The sequence below is a fragment of the Pinus tabuliformis genome, chromosome 4_2, assembly GCF_031772625.1.
Source record: "Pinus tabuliformis cultivar Carrire ecotype Pingquan chromosome 4_2, CPIR1, whole genome shotgun sequence".
Classification (NCBI taxonomy): Eukaryota; Viridiplantae; Streptophyta; class Pinopsida; order Pinales; family Pinaceae; genus Pinus; species Pinus tabuliformis.
In genome coordinates, this window is record NC_142304.1 from 1142753723 (window position 1) to 1142772566 (window position 18844).

Here is an 18844-nt window from a genome sequence, read left to right on the forward strand (position 1 = left end):
GCCTCCTCCATGGTCTTATCCACCTCAGTACCCTACTCAACCCACTACTCATTCTTATCATTCACATGCCCAGCCACAGCCTCAGTGGAATGCACCTCAGTCGGGGTGGAGGCCCCAATACAACACTCCTCCTGCCATTTTGCCTCCACCACCAGTTCAACCTCAACCCTTACCTCCTGCTCCTCCAAGGCAACCTCAAATACCTGCTCAACCGAACCCGAACCCCAACAATAGACAGGCCCAGCAGGTATACACTGGGGAAAAATCATGCCCTACTTATGCTGTGGAGATCCAGGAGATCAATCTTCGATCTGGAAAGACTATTCCGGATCGCCAACCTCCTCCCCCAGAGGATGAGGAAGATAAACAGGAAAGTGAACCACAAGCTATTCCACCCTTTCCTGAGAGACTAACAGCCACCACACAACCCAACCCAGAGGAGGATGAGCTCCTGGGTGAGCTCAAGCAGTTGTGTGTGAAAATACCACTTCTCCAAGCCATCAAGGATGTGCCAATATACAACAAACTGGTTAAGGAAAAGTGTTTTAAACACCCAGGCAGGCGAAAGAGAGATGCTTCAACCATCAATGTCTTAGGACAACTGTCTGACCTTATCTTAGGACAAGTCATCTGCCCAAAGTATCTAGATCCTAGGAGTCCTGTAGTAGATGTCCACATCAATGGCACCATCATACCTCACACCTTGATTGATCTGGGGGCTGCCATTAATGTGATGACCAGAGATACCATGCTCAAACTCAATCTTCAGGGTTCCTTGAGGAAGACCTCGACAGTTCTGCAACTAGCAGATCACTCCATTGTGACTCCCGAAGGGATTGTGGAGGATGTCTTGGTCTCTGTCGACTCTTGCGAATACCCTGTAGTTTTCTTGGTTTTGCAACCCAAGGCAAAGCTTACTGGATATCCTCTTATTTTTGGAAGGCCTTGGTTAGCCACTACAGATGCTTACATAAGTTGTCGTGCAGGAAACATGACCATCAAAAATGGTCCTAGGTCCAAGCAGCTAGTCCTATACCCTCCTGCCCAACCTTCCTTAGAGCATGACTTACCACTTTGGTTGGAGGAAGGAGAAGAGGATGAAGTGTACTCAGCACCTTTGTGCACCCTAGATACCACTAGAAGAGACCCCCCAACCGAGGATGACTTGATTGAGACCTTGATCCAGAATCCACCTTCCAGTGCACTATCCTTAGAGAAATTGGTGGAGGATGCCTAAGCCAACACCTCAGTGGATCTTTGTACGACCAACCCTGTCAATCCCAGAGTCAAGAATGTGGAGTTCGGCCCGGAGAGAACGTTAAAGATCAGCTCCTCCCTATCTCCTTCCCAGGAAAAGGAGCTGTGTAGCCTGTTGGCCAGTCACCTAGATGCTTTTGCTTGGAGCTATAAGGAGATGAAAGGAGTCCATCCCTCGGTCTGTACCCATCACATATACATCAAAGAGGGTTGTAAACCGGTTAGGCAACCTCAGAGGAGAATGAATCCAGCCCTTAATGACATTGTCAAGGAAGAATTGCAAAAACTGTTGGATGCCAGATTCATTTACCCCATCTCAGATAGTGAATGGGTGTCCCCTCTGGTGTTGGTTCCCAAGAAGAATGGGAAATGGAGAATCTGTGTGCACTACCGAGAACTAAACAAAGCTACCAAGAAAGACCATTTCCCTCTACCTTTCATAGATCAAGTGTTGGATGGACTGGCAGGAAAGAAGTTCTTCTCTTTCCTGGATGGGTTTAGCGGGTACAACCAAATCCAAATCAGCCCGGAAGACCAAGATAAGACCACCTTCAATTGTCCTTGGGGTACCTTTGCCTACCGAGTTCTTCCCTTTGGGCTATGCAATGCTCCTGCTACCTTCTAGAGAGCTGTCTTGAGCATCTTCTCGGAGCTGGTCCATGATGCAGTGGAAATCTATATGGATGACTTCACTCCTTATGGGGCCAACTTCCAGGAAGCATTGTCCAATCTGGGAAAAGTCCTAACCAAATGCATTGAGATGAACCTGTCCCTTAGTCCTGAAAAATGTGAATTCCTGATGACTGAAGGGACCGTGCTAGGCCATACCATTTCTTGCTAAGGGTTACAGGTGGATCCTAACAAAATTGCTCTCATCAAGAAGGTTCCACCTCCTCAAAAGGTAAGGGATGTTCGGAGTTTCTTAGGATTAGCAGGGTATTATAGGAGATTCATTATGGACTTCAGCAAGCTAGCCTCGTCATTGTTTGGCCTGTTGGCAAAAGATGTGGAGTTTCAGTGGACTGATGATTGTCAGAGGGATTTGAATGAATTGAAGGACAAGTTGGTGTCAGCTCCAATCCTGAGAGGTCCAAACTGGGCCCTATCTTTCCACATCCACACTGGTGCCTCAAACAAAGCCATAGGTGCAGCTTTAGGACAAGTTGAACAAAAACTTTCATATGCCATTTACTTTGTTAGTAAAAACTTTTCCAAAGTTGAGCTGAATTACACTGTAACCGAGAAAGAGTTTTTGGCTGTGGTCCATGCACTGAACAAGTTCCGACATTATATCACTGGCTATCAAACATTTGTACATACTGACCATGCTGCAATTAGATATTTAATGAATAAACCAGATGTGAATGCTCGTATTATTAGATGGTTACTTTTGTTGCAGCAGTTTGATTTGACCATTGTTGACAAACCAGGTAAAGAAAATGTTGTTGCTGACTTTTTATCTAGATTGGATTTGTATGCAGATGAGGATGGAACAGTGGATGACCAGATGCCCGATGAACATCTATTTGCTATCTCAGCACTCTCTCCATGGTTTGCTGATATAGCAAACTACCTTGTTTCAGCACAGTTCCCTCCGCACCTATCTTCAAGAGAGAAGAGCAGAATCATCAAAAGAAGTGCCTCATTTACTTGGATCGGGGGCAATCTGTTCAAGCTTGGCCCTGATCAGATCTTAAGGCGTTGTGTAAGGGAGGAGGAAGTCTTTGATATCCTCCTCACCTGTCATGATGGGCCTTATGGAGGACATTTTGCAGCAAAGAGGACTGCCTTCAAATTCCTGCAGGCAGGCTACTATTGGCCCACACTTCATCAAGATGTCAGAAGATATATCAACCAATGTGACCAATGCCAAAGAATGGGAAACCGACTCAAAGGGATGAGATGCCTCTCCAACCTCAAGTGACTCTTGAGCCATTTGAGAAGTGGGGTATGGACTTTGTGGGTCCAATCAACCCTCCTTCGAGGCAAAGGTCTTACATCATTGTGTGTACTGACTACCTGACAAAGTGGGCAGAGACTAAAGCAATCAAAGCAGTAACAGAAGAAAAGGTGGCCGAGTTCTTAAGAGAAAACATCTTCTACAAGTTTGGCTACCCAAGAGAGCTAGTCACCGATCAAGGAAGCCAGTTCACATCCAACCTAGTTGAAGATCTACTAGCTCATCACAAGATCAAGCATAGGACTTCAACCCCCTATCACCCTCAAGAAAATGGGCAGGTGGAAGTCACCAATAGAGCATTAGAAGGGATCTTGACTAAGGTGGTGAGCAGCAGCAGAAAGGACTGGGCAGATCGCCTGGTTGAGGCCACATGGGCTTACAACACAACCTGGAAGACCACCACCGGCTTCACACGTTATGAGCTGGTCTATGGGAAGAAAGCTTTGCTGTCCATTGAGTTCGAGTACAACACTTTGAGGATGGCAGCTCAGCTAGATCTAGATCTCAACCATGCACAACAAGAAAGGTTATTGCAGCTGAATGGACTGGACGAGCACCGGATGCAGGCCCTACTTCACTCGGAAGTGGTTCAACTTCAGAGAAAGGTGTGGCATGACCAACATCTCCATGACAAGAAATTTTAGTCGGGAGATTGGGCCTTGTTGTATGACTCCAGATACAAAGATTTCAAGGGGAAGCTGAGAACCAGATGGCTAGGACCATATGCAGTGGAAAAATGTCATGACAATGGATCTGTCCTTATTCGGACCATTGATGAGGAAGCCATCCCCATGCTTGTCAATGGGCATCGATTGAAGATCTACAGGAAACCTCTCTCAAGACAAGAATTCATCAAAACTATGGAGAAATCAGTGTTGGTCATAGAGAAGGGTTCTGCCTCTCCTTTGGGCATACCCTGAAAGATCTAAAAATAATAATAATAATAATAATAAAGATCCTTGGGTGAAAACCTTTCTGAGGCGCCTACGGCAGGTGGTAGGGGTGAAAACCTCATTGAGGCGCCCCTATTGTCTTTCAAAAAAAAAGAGATTTGAAAAAAGATCCTTGAGTGAAAACCTCTCTAGGGCGCTTAAGGCAGATGGAAAGGGTGAAAACCTCATTGAGGCGCCCCTGTTATCTTTCAAAAAAAAGAAGAAAAAACAATAAGAAAAAAAAAACAAGGTCAGCGAATTCATAATGTAAAGTTGCATGCAGGTTGCAGGTGTTCTATGGAGGAGAGGAAGCCTCTCAACTCAAAGCCAAGGATCCTTATCATGCTGTCAGGAGACCTCACCAGCACCTCCTCCAAGAATACTCATTTTCTCCAAGGTATGTGCAATTTTATCATGGCTTGATTCTTCTACAGGAAGACACAGATTTTTCTACAAGAAGATGCAGATTTTCTACAGGAAGGTGCAGACTCTCTACAGGAAACACAACCTTTCTACTGGAAGCTCTGTATTTCTACAGGAAACTTCCTGTAGAAGTTCATGATGGCCCATAATCCATTTTATGAGGAGATCTAACGACTAAGGATCGGTTTGGATGCATGCAAGCTATTGTTATCTCCCTTGCACATTGTTGTCAGCTCGTCCTGCCATCCCTGTCGACATGCAACGAAGTTACCTGCACCAGCAAAGCAGATCGATGAGTTATCAAGAAAAAGCAATTTTTAAATAAAAAAACGTTGAGATCTCATACCATATCCATCCCAGTCATCCAGAAGCCCTAGGAGCGTGATCGGGAGGCCAAATCCTTCGTCGTGCAGCATGCACCCAAGGAGGAAGAACTGTTACAAGACATCCCGCGGGAGTCCAGTAACAGTTAAACCCGCTAGAGTGTATACTATTCACAGCGCTGGCCATATGAATGGAAACGCGGACGCATGCAGCCAAGCATCAACTCCATCTTCGGCAGCCTGTAAACGTGAACCTCCGGGCCTGTGCAAATTTACCAGCAGCAGATAGATCCATTCATCATCGTCCAAAACCCGAAAAATCGTGTTGCAGCCGCGCAGGTAAGTGTCTTGACCCTTTCTTCCGTCAGATTGCATGAATTTTACTTTGAATTGTTTGCAAAGTGTGAAGTGAATGGGTTGAGCGACTGTATGGCTAGTTGACTGGCCACGTCGACCGGTTAATGGTCCAGTCGGATGTTTGGGTGGTGGCCGTGACAAAAGGAATGGGCAGCAGAAGAAACGACGGCGGATCTGCTGGAGGGATGATGCGGTAGTAAGTGAACTCGCAGACAAATGATGGAACGACGTCATCCAACGGTCCGGCGGGGACAGCTCACCCCCACGCCACGGATTCTGCCGATTCAAATCTAATCGGCTAGATTGCCCGCATGCATTTATCATTCACCGTCACCGTTTGAAGCTCGAGTGAACATTCGGATCCCTCTGCAGTTCGAAACTCCGAGCCCTTGGCTATCAGAACGGCTGTGAAGCAACACCGAGAGCGCAGACCAACTGCGGTCTCCCCAGGAATCACACGCTGCTCCTACAGGAAAGCTGTTTCTACAGGAAGGCGGGTTCCTCACGTAAAAAGGTGGCAGATAAAAAGGTAACCCTGAACTCTCCATGCAATTGGTTTTTAAAGGTGGCAGAATCGTCGTCTACAGTCTGGTCATAATAAATGGTTGCAATTGTTGTCTGCCATACATAAACTGTCGTTCTACAGGATGTCAGTGTAATTAAACTGTGTTAAGGTCCTCAGGGATAAGTTTCAAGGATTATGTGCACGACAAAAGCATAATTCTACGCTCTGCCTCAGTAGGCCAAATTTCTTCCGCATTCGCCACCTCTAGCAACAGTTTTTATCATGCCGGGTGGGTTTATTAGACGGGAACCCACTGATTCATCGAAATTAAGAGAAAACCAGGAGGTGGTGGAGCTCTTCACGCGGGTGCAATGGATATCCTTTTGTGAAAAGTTGCAGGGTTATGACGACGAAGTGGCAGAAGAATTTTTACAAGCTTTGAGGCCGAAATCCAAAACACTGGCCACCGTGAACTTCAGGGGCCTAAGCCTCAAGCTCACCCCACAATATATCAGTCGAATTACTAAACTTCCAATGGGTTTGCCATGGGAAAAGGAAGAAAGGAAGTTAAGCCAATAGGCAAAGAAAGAATTCTTTCCACCTGAGGAGGAATTCTCGGAGGACAAAAATGGGGTGCGTAGAACCAGTTTGCTGCCACCATGGAATGAAGTTAGCCTACAGATCATGAAGTATATAACCTGTGAAGGCCGTTTTAGCATTGTGTACGGGTATTACATTCGGTTGCTCACTGAATTGAGGCACCAGATTGATCTTCCTGTAGAAAATAAACTGAGCCTCCCTTATTTCTTGCTACAGTCTCTAATTGAGTGTGCCACAAAGTTAAAAGAAGGCATACCAGATCAGGTAGCCCACCATGGATTGATCAAAATTCTCGTGGAGGATGCGCTTCATTCATATAAGGTTCCCCTCTCAAGGGAAGCATTCAGGAATTTGACAAGAGATGGAGACATAAGGATGTTGACCGAGGAAAGTGGTTCCTCCAGCAGTGAGGAGAAAGAAACAGTGGCCGCGGGAAAGAAAGAAACAGGCCAGAAGACCCCAACCATAGTGCAGAAGAAAAAGAAAGAGAAGAAACAAAAGAAAAAGGATGTTGAGGAAAAAGGTGACACACCCATCTTGTCAGCGAGAGAGAAAAGGTTGCAGAGAAGAACGGACAAAGCTGAGAAGGTCCACATCAGCACAATTACCTCATCAGCACCTGCAACCAAACCAAAAAGAAAAACCCATGCAACAAAGCAAGCCAAGGTGATGACACCTGTGTCTACAAGAAAGCAGAAGGGGAGCCCAAAGAAAACTAAGTGGCAAGAAAGGTTAGACCTGTTGACTGAAAAAGCTCGGCTACAGGAGGCTGAAAATGTTCTACAGGAAACTCTGACCCGGCTACAGGAAACAGAGAGGAGGGAAGAAGAAGGACCCTCATCACCACCAAAGGAGGGTGAGGTAGAGCCACCTAGAGAGGCAGAAAAAAAACATATACCAGAACCCATCCCTCAGCCTAGTCTGAGTTCATACTACACCTTTTTAGAGGCGGGCAAAATCATACCGCAAAAATTTACTGTACCCCTGTTTTTTGCATTAGAGGAAGAAAGAGTCCGTACACACACGTGGATGAAGATCGCCAAGTCAAAGGGTGTGGCGGACATAGGTCCCTTACAAGAGCAACTCAAGGAGGTCAGGAGTGAATTAGCCATGGCTAAACATGTGGCTAATTGCCAAAGAGTGTACCTACATGAAGAAAACCAGAAGCTAAGATTGCAGCTACAGGAGCTGAGGGCAGGGGCAGGTACATCCTCCAAAGACACCACAGAAGAACAACAAGGAAAAAAGGAGCTGACCACCGGTCTTGAGGAGCCAATGACACTTCTACAGGAAGCAGAACAGCAAGCACAAATTGAAGTGCAAGCTCTAAAAGAATAGCTGCAGCTAAAGGAAGCACAATTGGCCTGCATGGCCAGTTGGGCCATGGAGGCAATACAGTGCAGACAACCTGCAAAATCCTATGGTTTGTACTTGAAAGACCAATGGCTGCAGTTCCAAATAAATACCTTGGCACAAAGAGGTATTTCTCATATCCAAGACCCACAACAATTTTCTGAGTTGTGCAGTACTAGTTCGTCAGAAGATAAAGCCAAATTAGCAGAGTTCTACCTCCACAATTTGGCCTTGCCTAATGAAGTTTCCTAGGATCCCAATACTGCCTTGGGTGATGTGCAATTGATGGCGTTCGCTTCATGGTTGAACCATGAGGATCAAAGAGCAACTGAAGCAAAATCGGTCATGAACCGAGAATTGAACGAGCCATTGTTCATTCGAGCAGAACCAGAGGATCAAGTTGCACTCGTCTCAGCACACCAACACTTTTCTACTAATCCCACAGCTTCCTTGAGATATATGGATCAACAGGCGCAAGCCATAGCTCATTTTGAAGACATGGAAAGACTGTTATGAGAAAATGTTGCGCAAGCATGCACACGCAGGTGGAATACATTGGCACATAGTTTGAAAATCCGAGAGTACCATACCCCAACTCGGATGAGGGAAGCTTTGGTAAGGGTAGACTTTTACAAGAAATCCATGCAAAGCCTCCAGGCCAGCTGGATTGGCCTTAAACTCAGCCCACCACTGCTGCTAGGATTGACTGAAGGCAGCACAGAGAAGGATGACAGTGAACAATGGGAAGAGGTGAACAAGAAAGCTGGGTTTCATATCAATAAGGAGGACACTACCACAGAGGCTTGGGATGTAAGGGTAGCAGTAAAAGCAATGAAGGATGAAGATTTGGACTAAGTTGCTCAAGGATGAGCAAATATTTTAGCTGGGGGGTGATGATGAGCCCCAATTTTTGGTAACAATTTGGGCTCATTTGGCCTACTTACCTTGCTCAACCCTTCATCTTTTATCACTTATGCATTCATTTCTTGGTATATTCGTGTTATTTGTAGGAAGAAGGGCAGGCATTATATCTATGTGGCTAATACATGATGATTTCAGGTTTTTTTGGCATTAAAGGGAGCAAAGACCACGCAGAAGGAGACAAGGAGACAACAAAGGTGGCATTGCAGGTTTATAGGGAGGTTGTCTATAGCCTTAAATGACCTCCCTCGTGATCTCCACCCTAACTCCGAGCTCCAACAACTCTCCCCACCGAGCTTAAAGGTAGCCAACGGATTCTACAGGAACAGCAGTTTACAGCAGTTTACTTTTAGTTGGACAGCCGAGCTCCACTAATTGAGGAAGCCAGCTTGATCCTCATCATGTATAAATATTAAGGCCATGGCCTTTGATAGGAGCTTTTTGAACTTTTGAACTACTGTTGCAATTTCTAAGCACGAGCTACAGCTCGGTTTTTGCTTTTTGTAAGCCAGTTTTGGCATGATGTTAGACTCATGATTATTCAATAAAGGCAGGCATCTTTGGATTCAATTCTGAGTTTTTAAGGGAGCTATAGCTCTCAAGTTAGGGCCCAACCTAAGAGCAATAGATTTCCTTTTCCTTGTATTGTTACTTGTCTTTCCTTTCAGCACTTTATTCCTCTGTTTTGACATGCATTTGGAAATTACAGTCTGCTGATTTGATTTCTTTTATGTGATTGAGTAGGATTAGTTTACGGTTCAAGTGCTTTTAGTTGCTTAGATTAGAGTAGGAGGATTAGCATTCATTTAGAGCTCCAAGAAAAGGTTGACAGTGCACTCACTGCCATCTCTGTTTAGAGATTGGGGGTGTAGACCGTACCAACCACCAAAAAAAACGCAGTCTTATACTTTCATTCAAGCTGCAACACAGTCATTTCAATTGTAGATCCATCCATGCATTCTGATCTTGAGCAGTACTTCTTCATTCCAACTCCATGCACGATTTTTCTCTGAAGTTTACATTGTTGTTCGTTGATTTAATAACACAGTTAGGATAGGTTGATGAATTCTCGGTTTTGTGCAGATTTGTTTCCTTTACACTGCGTTGCATCACTCTGTTATCTTCTTCTTCTTCTCAACGCACCCAAGTCACCTACCCAACCTTTGTTCAGCTCGTTTTCCTTCCAACACTTATACTGTTCACGTAGCTCCACCTTTTTGGACTTTTCATTGCTTCCACCCTTCTATCCACCAACCAATTGTACCCACTCTTTCCTCATCTCATATCTCTGCCCCTGAGCCATCATAGGCTCCCTTTCCATTCTACCTATCCACCCATACAACTCCTCCACTCCTCCATCACCCAAAACTCCAACCATAGCACATCCTGTAGAAGTTAGCAGACTTCCTGTAGAAATCTCGAGCTTCCTGTAGGATCCCCTGCAGACATCCTGTAGAAACCTGTAACCTCGGTTTCCAAGCATCTGAATGTTGTGGACTTCTGTGGAACGACGTTAGGGATCCCCTGGAACCTCTCCTAACCCTCCTGACCTTTCCCAAGCTTTCTTTCCCTTCGAACTACCCCTGCACACTCAAACCCTAATAAGAAACAAAATCATAATAACTCCAACCACTTAAGCAAAAATACAAAAACAATGTTCTTTTCAGTAGAAGTAGCTTAAATTCATGCATCTCATATCACTAGAAGTAATGGCATCATTTCTAGAAGTTTTCACTCCCACCATTGCATCATAGAGATTAGACTAGTCAGATTAGGGTTTACTAGGGTTTCCATGTTTTGTTGGCTTTCAGTTCATTCTTGCAAAGTAGGTTAATTTCCTTTCAGATAGCCTTCATCCATCATTTAGAAAGCTTCTTCTGAGAACATATAGAAGTTGGCTTGAGCCCTAGCGGACTTGTGCTAGCTGACCAAGTGACAGCTGCGACAAGAGCTAGTACTTGTGCATACAGCACCGTCGCTTCCAAGTTTGTTACCAACTACCGGGTTGATAAAATTAGAGATAGGAAGCTCCAGGAGTTGTAGCATTATTGCTACAATACTGGAGCCCACCACAAACCTTCATCCCTACATTAAGAGTACTCTCATATCATGCCCTCTCACACCTATCTCCACTTCAAAGGGTTGATACAATTTTGACAATGCTAGAATTGATGGTTAAATGATGTTATTCTTTAACTCCTCAAATGCCCTCTACTGACCCTTTCCCAACTAGAAAATATTGTCTCTTGTTGTTATGTCATGGAGTGGTGTTGACACTACTGAAAGAAAAGCCATGAATTTCCTCATGAATTATGCTACCCCAATGAAATCATTGAGCTCAAAAGCATTAGTTGGCACTGTCCATTTCTTGATGGCATCCAACTTGGCATGATATATCATAATCTCTCCCCCATGTATCACATATCCAAAATACACCAAATACTATTTTAAAAACTCCCACTTCTTAGTATATTCTAGTGGTTGGTGCTTCTTCAATGTCCCTAGCTCATGCATCATATGTGAGATGTGCTCCTCCCATGTAGCATTATACAATAGTATATCATCCAAATAAAAATACCAATGAAACTATAAAATGGTGCAATATATCATTCATTAATCTCATTAATGTAATTAGTGCATTACATAAGCTAAATGACATGACTAATCACTCATACAAACTAGTCTTCTAGGCATCTTCTTTTTTGACCCAAACGTAGTGATATCTTGACTTTAAGTCTAGAATGGTGAAGTATTTGGCTTGGTACAATTGATTCGACAAATCAGATATCTTGGGCAGGCAGTACCTATTCTTGATTTTATTATTTTTAAGACCTTGTAATCAATGCACATCCTTAAAGCCCATCCTTATTAAGCACAATTATAATGTGTGACCCACATGGTGAGGTACTTGGTTGAATAATAACTCATTCTAATAGTTTCTACAACTAATTCTTCACCTCATTTTTTTATATAATGGTTTGCTTGTACAACAAAATTTTTGGAAACAGATACTCAAAAAATAGCTGGATCTCCTACTCCACTTCCCCCTTGGGTGGTAATCCTTTGGGCTCTTGGAACACACCCTTTTACACCTATAGAAACTGTTCTAGTTCTTATTTATATTCCTTAGTACACCCCTCTAAAGATGAATTAACTCACATAAAACTTATATAGACTAATTTTTTTCTTAAAAACAACAAAACACATTTCTTGTTAGAATTGATGAACTTTTTTTCTTGGTTCACACTTACCAGTGAAATACTCAACTTTCCCTTGTGCATGTTGATCATGGAGGATTTACCATCCTTGATGAGGAGGTACTCATTATCTATTTGCATGAATATCACATCTCACATGTATGTATAGGGACTCCCAAACACAACTCCACATACATCAAGTCATGAACTACATCCAGCTCTACTTCATTAATAAAGTAAACAATGATAGAACTTTTGATTCAACACTATTTGGTTACTTTTACCTCTGCCTCCTTGTTGTACCATCCTAATGGATATGGTCTAAGATAGTAATGAGTCTCCAGTCCTAATTTCTTAACTAGATCTACTACTATGAGATTCACATGTGAAGTGAGTTGAATAGAGCATCGATTTTTGTCTTCTTGACTTATATTTTTACATGGAAGAGTCTTTTCATTTCATTCTCTTCATATTTCTAAAGACTACTATGATTCACCTCTTTCTGCATTGATGTGCATACATTCTTGTCATCCATGTTTGAGATGATTTCCACAAGGTTTCTCAAGTTAGTTCCACGAGAGTTTTCTTCTTAGCATTTTTATTTTTATTCTTCAGGTTGAGCTCTAGATGCAACTTCCAACACTTCTCCTTTGTATGATTATCGATTTTATGGTGGTTACAATGGTTTCTAGGATCTTTGCATTGGTGTATTGTGGGTGTTATATTTTTTTCTTTTTCCCCTTTCCACTTCTTCTTCCCCTCCCTTGAAGCTTCTTGGTGTAGGCCTACTTTGATCCACATGGCCTCCCTTTCTTCTAGCGTTTGTTCTCCATGTACTATTCCTATACAAAAGCCTCATCCACCCTAATAGGTTTGAATGTGGTGTACTCCTCTACATTTTTCCCTTTCCTCTGCTCAAAAAAATGCCACTAGATCCACTTGTCCTCTATATACCCAATAGGGTAAAAAGTGACTTTATTGTAGGTTTTAATCCTGTATAGAAATTACGTGCAAATGAATTCTTAAAAACAAAAAATAAAAAATGGCGAGAGAATAAAACCTAACACATATATACACAAAGCTTTTCCCCTGGATCCCAAAACCGGGACTACCAGATTGACTTTTTTCATTATATTCCTTTCAATGTTACAATACATATATATACATGTTGAAGAATCTATAAACCCCAATCCATTAATCCTAGATTAGAACATAGCCGTAGTTCCCTTGACCGAATCTACAAAATTCCATGGGCAAAAAACCATCATGCCCAAAACCATGTGTGAAATCCATGCACAAAACCATAGGTAGGTATGCCCACCTACTATAGGGTCCAAAACAAAAATTTCCAAGGGTGTTGCCTCAGACCCTAATGGGGGGGGGGGGAGGGGGGTTGACGCCCCCCTGTCACCCCCCCACTATGCTTGGCGCAAGGAAGGGATGGTTGGTCACACCCCCCCAACCCCCCGGCTTCGCCCATGGGGCTAGTCATGGAAAGAATATAACACACACCCAACATTCTCCCACTTGTTGTTTTCTTTTCCACACAGGGGGTCACAGGAGAGCTTAGTCATTGGTCCAACCGTGCAACACCCATTGTTTCTCTACACGAAGAAAGCTTCTCAGTACTCACAGACTTCGACAATGCATCTACAACATTATTCAAAGTATCCACCTTTACCAACAACACCCTTTTTTCCTCAACCATATCCCTCACAAAGTGGTACTAAACATCAATGTGCATTGTATTTGAATGATAAGAAGGGTTCTTTTTCAAGAAAAGCATACTTTGACTGCCACAATCTATCCTTATAGCTCGTTGTACTAACCCCATACTTGACACAATATTTCAACCAAACTGTCTCCTTGCTTTCATTAATGGTTGCCATGTATTTTTATTTTGTAGTTGAAAGTGCCACTACAATCTGTCTCTTGCTCATCCAACTGAATGCACCTTTAAATAGGTTAAAAACATACTCACTTGTAGATCTTCTCTGATCCAAATCTCCAACCCAATCTGCATCAACAAAGACACAGATGTCCAAAACTTTTTCCAATCCTGGTCTACCTTGGTAGCACAAACCATAATCACTCATGCCATGTAAATACCTGAAAGCCCACTTCATTGTTGTCCAATGCTCCTTTCCTATTATTGACATAAACCTTCTCAATACTCCCATTGCATGTGCAATGTCTGGTCTAATACAAACCATTTCATACATTAGGCTACCAACTGCACTTGCATATGGAACATGGGGAATTTTCTCTTCCTCTTCTTGTGTCTTGGTACATTGTTCAACATATAACTTTACCTACAAGAATAGGAACCTTCACTAGTTTACTATCCTGCATATTAAACCTCTGCAGTATTGTCTTGACATACTTTCTCTGGTTCAACCAGAGATTCCTTTTTGCCTGATCCCATTTAATTTCTATGCTAAAACATAGTTTGCAGCACTAAGGTCCTTCATGTCAAATTTATAGGACAATTGGGTCTTCAAATCCCGGATAATTTCTTTGTCATTTCCAATCAGCAACATATCATCCACATATAAGACCAAATAAATAACACAGTCACCAATTAAATTAAAAGTAAAAACAGTGATCTGCTTTGCTTCTGGTGAAACCAAGTCCCCATATAAATGTATCAAATTTCTGATACCACATCCTTGGTCACTGTTTTAACCCATACAAAGACTTTTTTGATCCAGGTGGATATTGGTGGCCACCTGCCAGGTCCACCTGGACCCCCACCATTGTCTTTCTCAGCATTTTCAGTTTCCTTAATTGTAGCACAGTTTACTATTGTTAGCAGTTTTTCGGGTCCTGAACTTCCGGAGCCGTTTTGAGGCCCTAAACGACGTGTTTTTGGAATCCTGGGGAGACCGAGCCCTATGTTGCCTCCCAAAGTGGTAGTACTCGGATAGATCTTTCTAACGAGCTATCGTACGTGTCAAACGGAGATCGTATGCCAAAGTTACGACCCCGGGAAATTGATGTACCAATTTACCCAAACGGGGCCCACAATTTGGCGTTTCATCTTCTAGGGTTAGGTTTCGGTATGTGAAGGGATTTCCATTGTTTCTCAACAATAAATAGGCCTTCGAGCCTCATTGTAATACAGTTCAGAACAGTTCAGAGGCATGTAGCCATCACATCTCTTCTCAGAGATAAGCTACCATCGCCCTAGCTAGTTTATTGCCATTTCTGTTTGTAAGCATATGTCAGTATTTTCCATTAATGAAATGAAGTATTATTTCCGCTGCATCTTTGTGTATATGGTTATCTCTGTAATTTGTTGCGTTGCTGCTTAAATCTGGATCAGTGGTATCAGAGCGGTCTGCTTTTTCTCTGTTTTTCTTTGCATGTCCCCAACAAGGTCGGGATATAAGGAGTTAGGGCTTGAACTGGTTGAACCTTTGCAAGACCAGCCTCGCAAATCCCGACGGCCTCCCATGGCGGACGAGAAGAAAGACGAGGGAGCAGGAGATCCCATCAAAATCTTGCTCAAAGAAGCGCTCGAGCGACAACGGAACGCGATGATGGACAGCTTTGCGCAGATCCTTCAGCGGCTACCCAGAAGCGGCGCATCGGCTTCCAGCAGCTCCTCTGGAAACGCCACACCCTTTAAGGTACAAGTTAATTTTGAAATCCCCATATTCGAGGGTCAGATAGACACCGATGCCATAGATAAATGGTTAAATCTGCTAGAGGGTTATTTTTCTGTTCATGAATTTTCGAGTCGGGAAAAGATTGTTTTTGCTCTTCTCAAAGCAGCCCCCCACGCCAAGGACTGGTGGGAAACCTACTGCGAGCAGAAGGATGAAAGTACTGGCTCACTATTTTCAGCCGCACCCACCTGGGATTCGTTCCGGGATGCCATCAAGGAGCAATACTACCCTGTCGGAAGCTATGAGGATGAATACATAAAGTGGACCACGCTGCGGCAGGGAAGGGACCAAGATGTGCCGGAGTTCACCAATCTTTTCCATACCCTTCGCACAAAGTTGGGTATCAAGGATTCGGAGCAACATTTGATACTCAAATACCGTGGCTGCCTGCACAAGTACATCCAGAAGAAATACAGTTCCTAAACATCCCCTCGCTCGGCGCAGCACACCGGTATGCCGTCAAAGTCGAGCAGAAGTTTAAACAAAAGAAGCGAGACTTTGGATCTGCGAATCCAAAGCAGGGGAAAGGTGCCCCTAAACCACAGAACAAAGGACAAAGCCAAGGCGGGATAGCCCAAGACAACCAGCTGAAGCTGCAAGCAAAGAGCAACGCCGCGAAGCCGAGAAAGGACACTGGAAAATGGTGCGAGTTCCATAAGAGCTCCACTCACAACACAAGTGAGTGTCGAGCCAAACAGTCACTGGTGGCTGAGCTAAAGGTTTCAGAATCAGATGCATGTTCCGACTCTGAGTCAGAACCCGATAAGGGGTATGAAAAAGGGAAGCAGATCATTGATGCGGATCCCAGCGCCACTGTTGCTACCGCAAAGATCCAGAAAAATGAACCCGAAGATCCAGAGGAGGAGGAGCGTCTCTTCCACTCCCAGATGTGGGTCAAGGGCTCCCCGATACAGTTCATTGTTGATAGCGGGAGTCAAAAGAACCTCATTTCGGCAGAGGTCGTGAAGCGGTTGGGCTTACCGACCACAGCACATCCACAACCATACACCATTGGGTCGCTTTACCAAGGGCGAGATCTTCGCATGAGCCAGCAGTGTCGCCTTCCATACAACATCAAGCCCTTCACGGATGAGGTATTGTGTGACATTGCTCCCCTTGAAGTTTGTGATGTATTACTAGGACAACCATACTTGTGGAAGCGACATGCTGTGTATGAATCAAGGCCCCATGCTGTTATTATTACATTGGGAAATAAGTTGTTCAGGATACCAGAGGTACCACCAGCTGCCGCCATCTCTTTGATTACTGCAAAAAAATGCAGTAAGATCATTTCCAAAACCAGGAAATTTGTTTTCCTGATGATACGCCCTCAAGGGAAGAAGAAGACAGTGGCCGCGGCCTCCAAACGAGGTCCCTCTGCACGGCAGCTACAAATGGACAAGATTGTGGAGGAGTACAAAGACATCTTCACCTCCCCGGCAGGGGTTCCTCTGCACTGTCAAGTCAAGCACTCCATTGATCTGACCCCAGGTGCGCTGCTACCCAATGGACCAATTTATCGGCGCTCCGTTCTGGAGAACAATGAAATCAAGAGGCAGATTCTGGAGCTCCTACAGAAAGGTCACATCCGTCCGAGTTCTTCGCCCTGTGGGAGCCCGATAGTGTTGGTACAGAAGAAGGATGGGACGTGGAGACTCTGTATTGACTATCGGGCGTTGAACAAGATCACTGTCCGTAATAGGTACCCGATCTCGCGGATTGATGACCTCCTAGACCAACTAAAGGGGGCGAAATATTTCAGCAAGATCGATCTGAAGTCAGGATATCACCAGGTACCAATTGAACCCTCAGATGTGTGGAAGACTGCCTTCAAATCCAAGGAGGGCCTCTTCGAATGGTTGGTCATGCCTTTCGGATTGACGAATGCTCCTGCAACCTTTATGAGGCTAATGGATGACATCTTGCGGCCATTCACCAACTCCTTTGTAGTAGTATACTTGGATGACATTCTGATCTTCAGCCAGAGTTGGGAAGAGCACCTCCACCACATCCGACAGGTTCTCCAAACACTGCGGCAACACAAGCTATGTGCCAATTTGGAGAAATGCACTTTTGGCATGACCGAGGTCCAGTATCTGGGATACATCATTGATGAACAGGGGGTGCATGTCGATCCAGCCAAGGTCCAAGTCATTTGGGATTGGCCCTCTCCAACCACTCTAACAGAGCTCCGCAGCTTTCTAGGTCTTGCCAACTTCTACCGCAGGTTTGTGTTGGGATTTTCTCATATTTCTTGGCCCTTGAGTCAAGTCACCAAGGGCGGGGCGAAAGCAAAATTCTTTTGGTCTGAATCTCAACAGAAGGCATTCAGGGAGTTGAAGGATCGCCTCTGCACGGCACCAGTGCTCGCGTTACCAGATTTACAACAACCATTTGAGGTCGAGACAGATGCCTCTGACTATGCTATTGGGGCAGTCCTTACTCAACATGGACATCCAGTGGCATATCACAGTGAAACACTTTCAGACACAGTCCGGAAGTACCCCACTTATGATAAAGAGATGTATTCCATTGTACAGGCCTGCCGACAATGGAAGCATTACATTTTGGGGAAGGAAACGGTCATCCACACAGACCACCGACCTCTGCAATTCATACATACCCAAGGGAAATTGCAGAATGATCGCCATCAGAAGTTGTCTACATACCTGCAACAGTTTCACTTGAATATCAAGTATAAAAAGGGCAGCACCAATAATGTTGCAGATTGCCTCAGTCGACCACCGATCATGGCGCTAACCACCGTGCTCAACTCTTGCGGGCACGAGACTTCTGATTGGCCACTTCTCTACAAAAGCGACCCAGAATTCGGCCACACATACCAGACACTCTTGGAGGGTCGGCAGGTTGCAGATTTTCACCTCCAGGATGCCCTATTATGCCACCTCGGTCACCTTTGTGTTCCTTCAAGCGAGCGTGCCAAGATGATTTGGGAAGCACACTACAGTCGGGCTGCTGGGCATTTCGGGGTCGAGAAAACAGTGGCAGTACTGCAAAACTATTTCTATTGGCCGAATCTTCGACAGGATGTTGGGAAGTACATCCGATCATGTAATGCCTGTGCCATTGCCAAACCGACCATTAAGAAGCAAGGCCTCTATACCCCGTTGCCTACCCCTAGTCGACCTTGGGAATCCATCTCCATGGATTACATGTCAGGCCTTCCTTCCACTAAGCATGGAAATGACTGTGTTTTTGTGGTCGTCGACAGGTTCTCAAAGATGGCCATTATGATGGCCTGCAAGAAGAATATCACAGCAGAAGCCACTGCTAAACTCTTCTTTGAACGAGTGTGGGTGCACTTTGGGATCCCACAGTCTATCA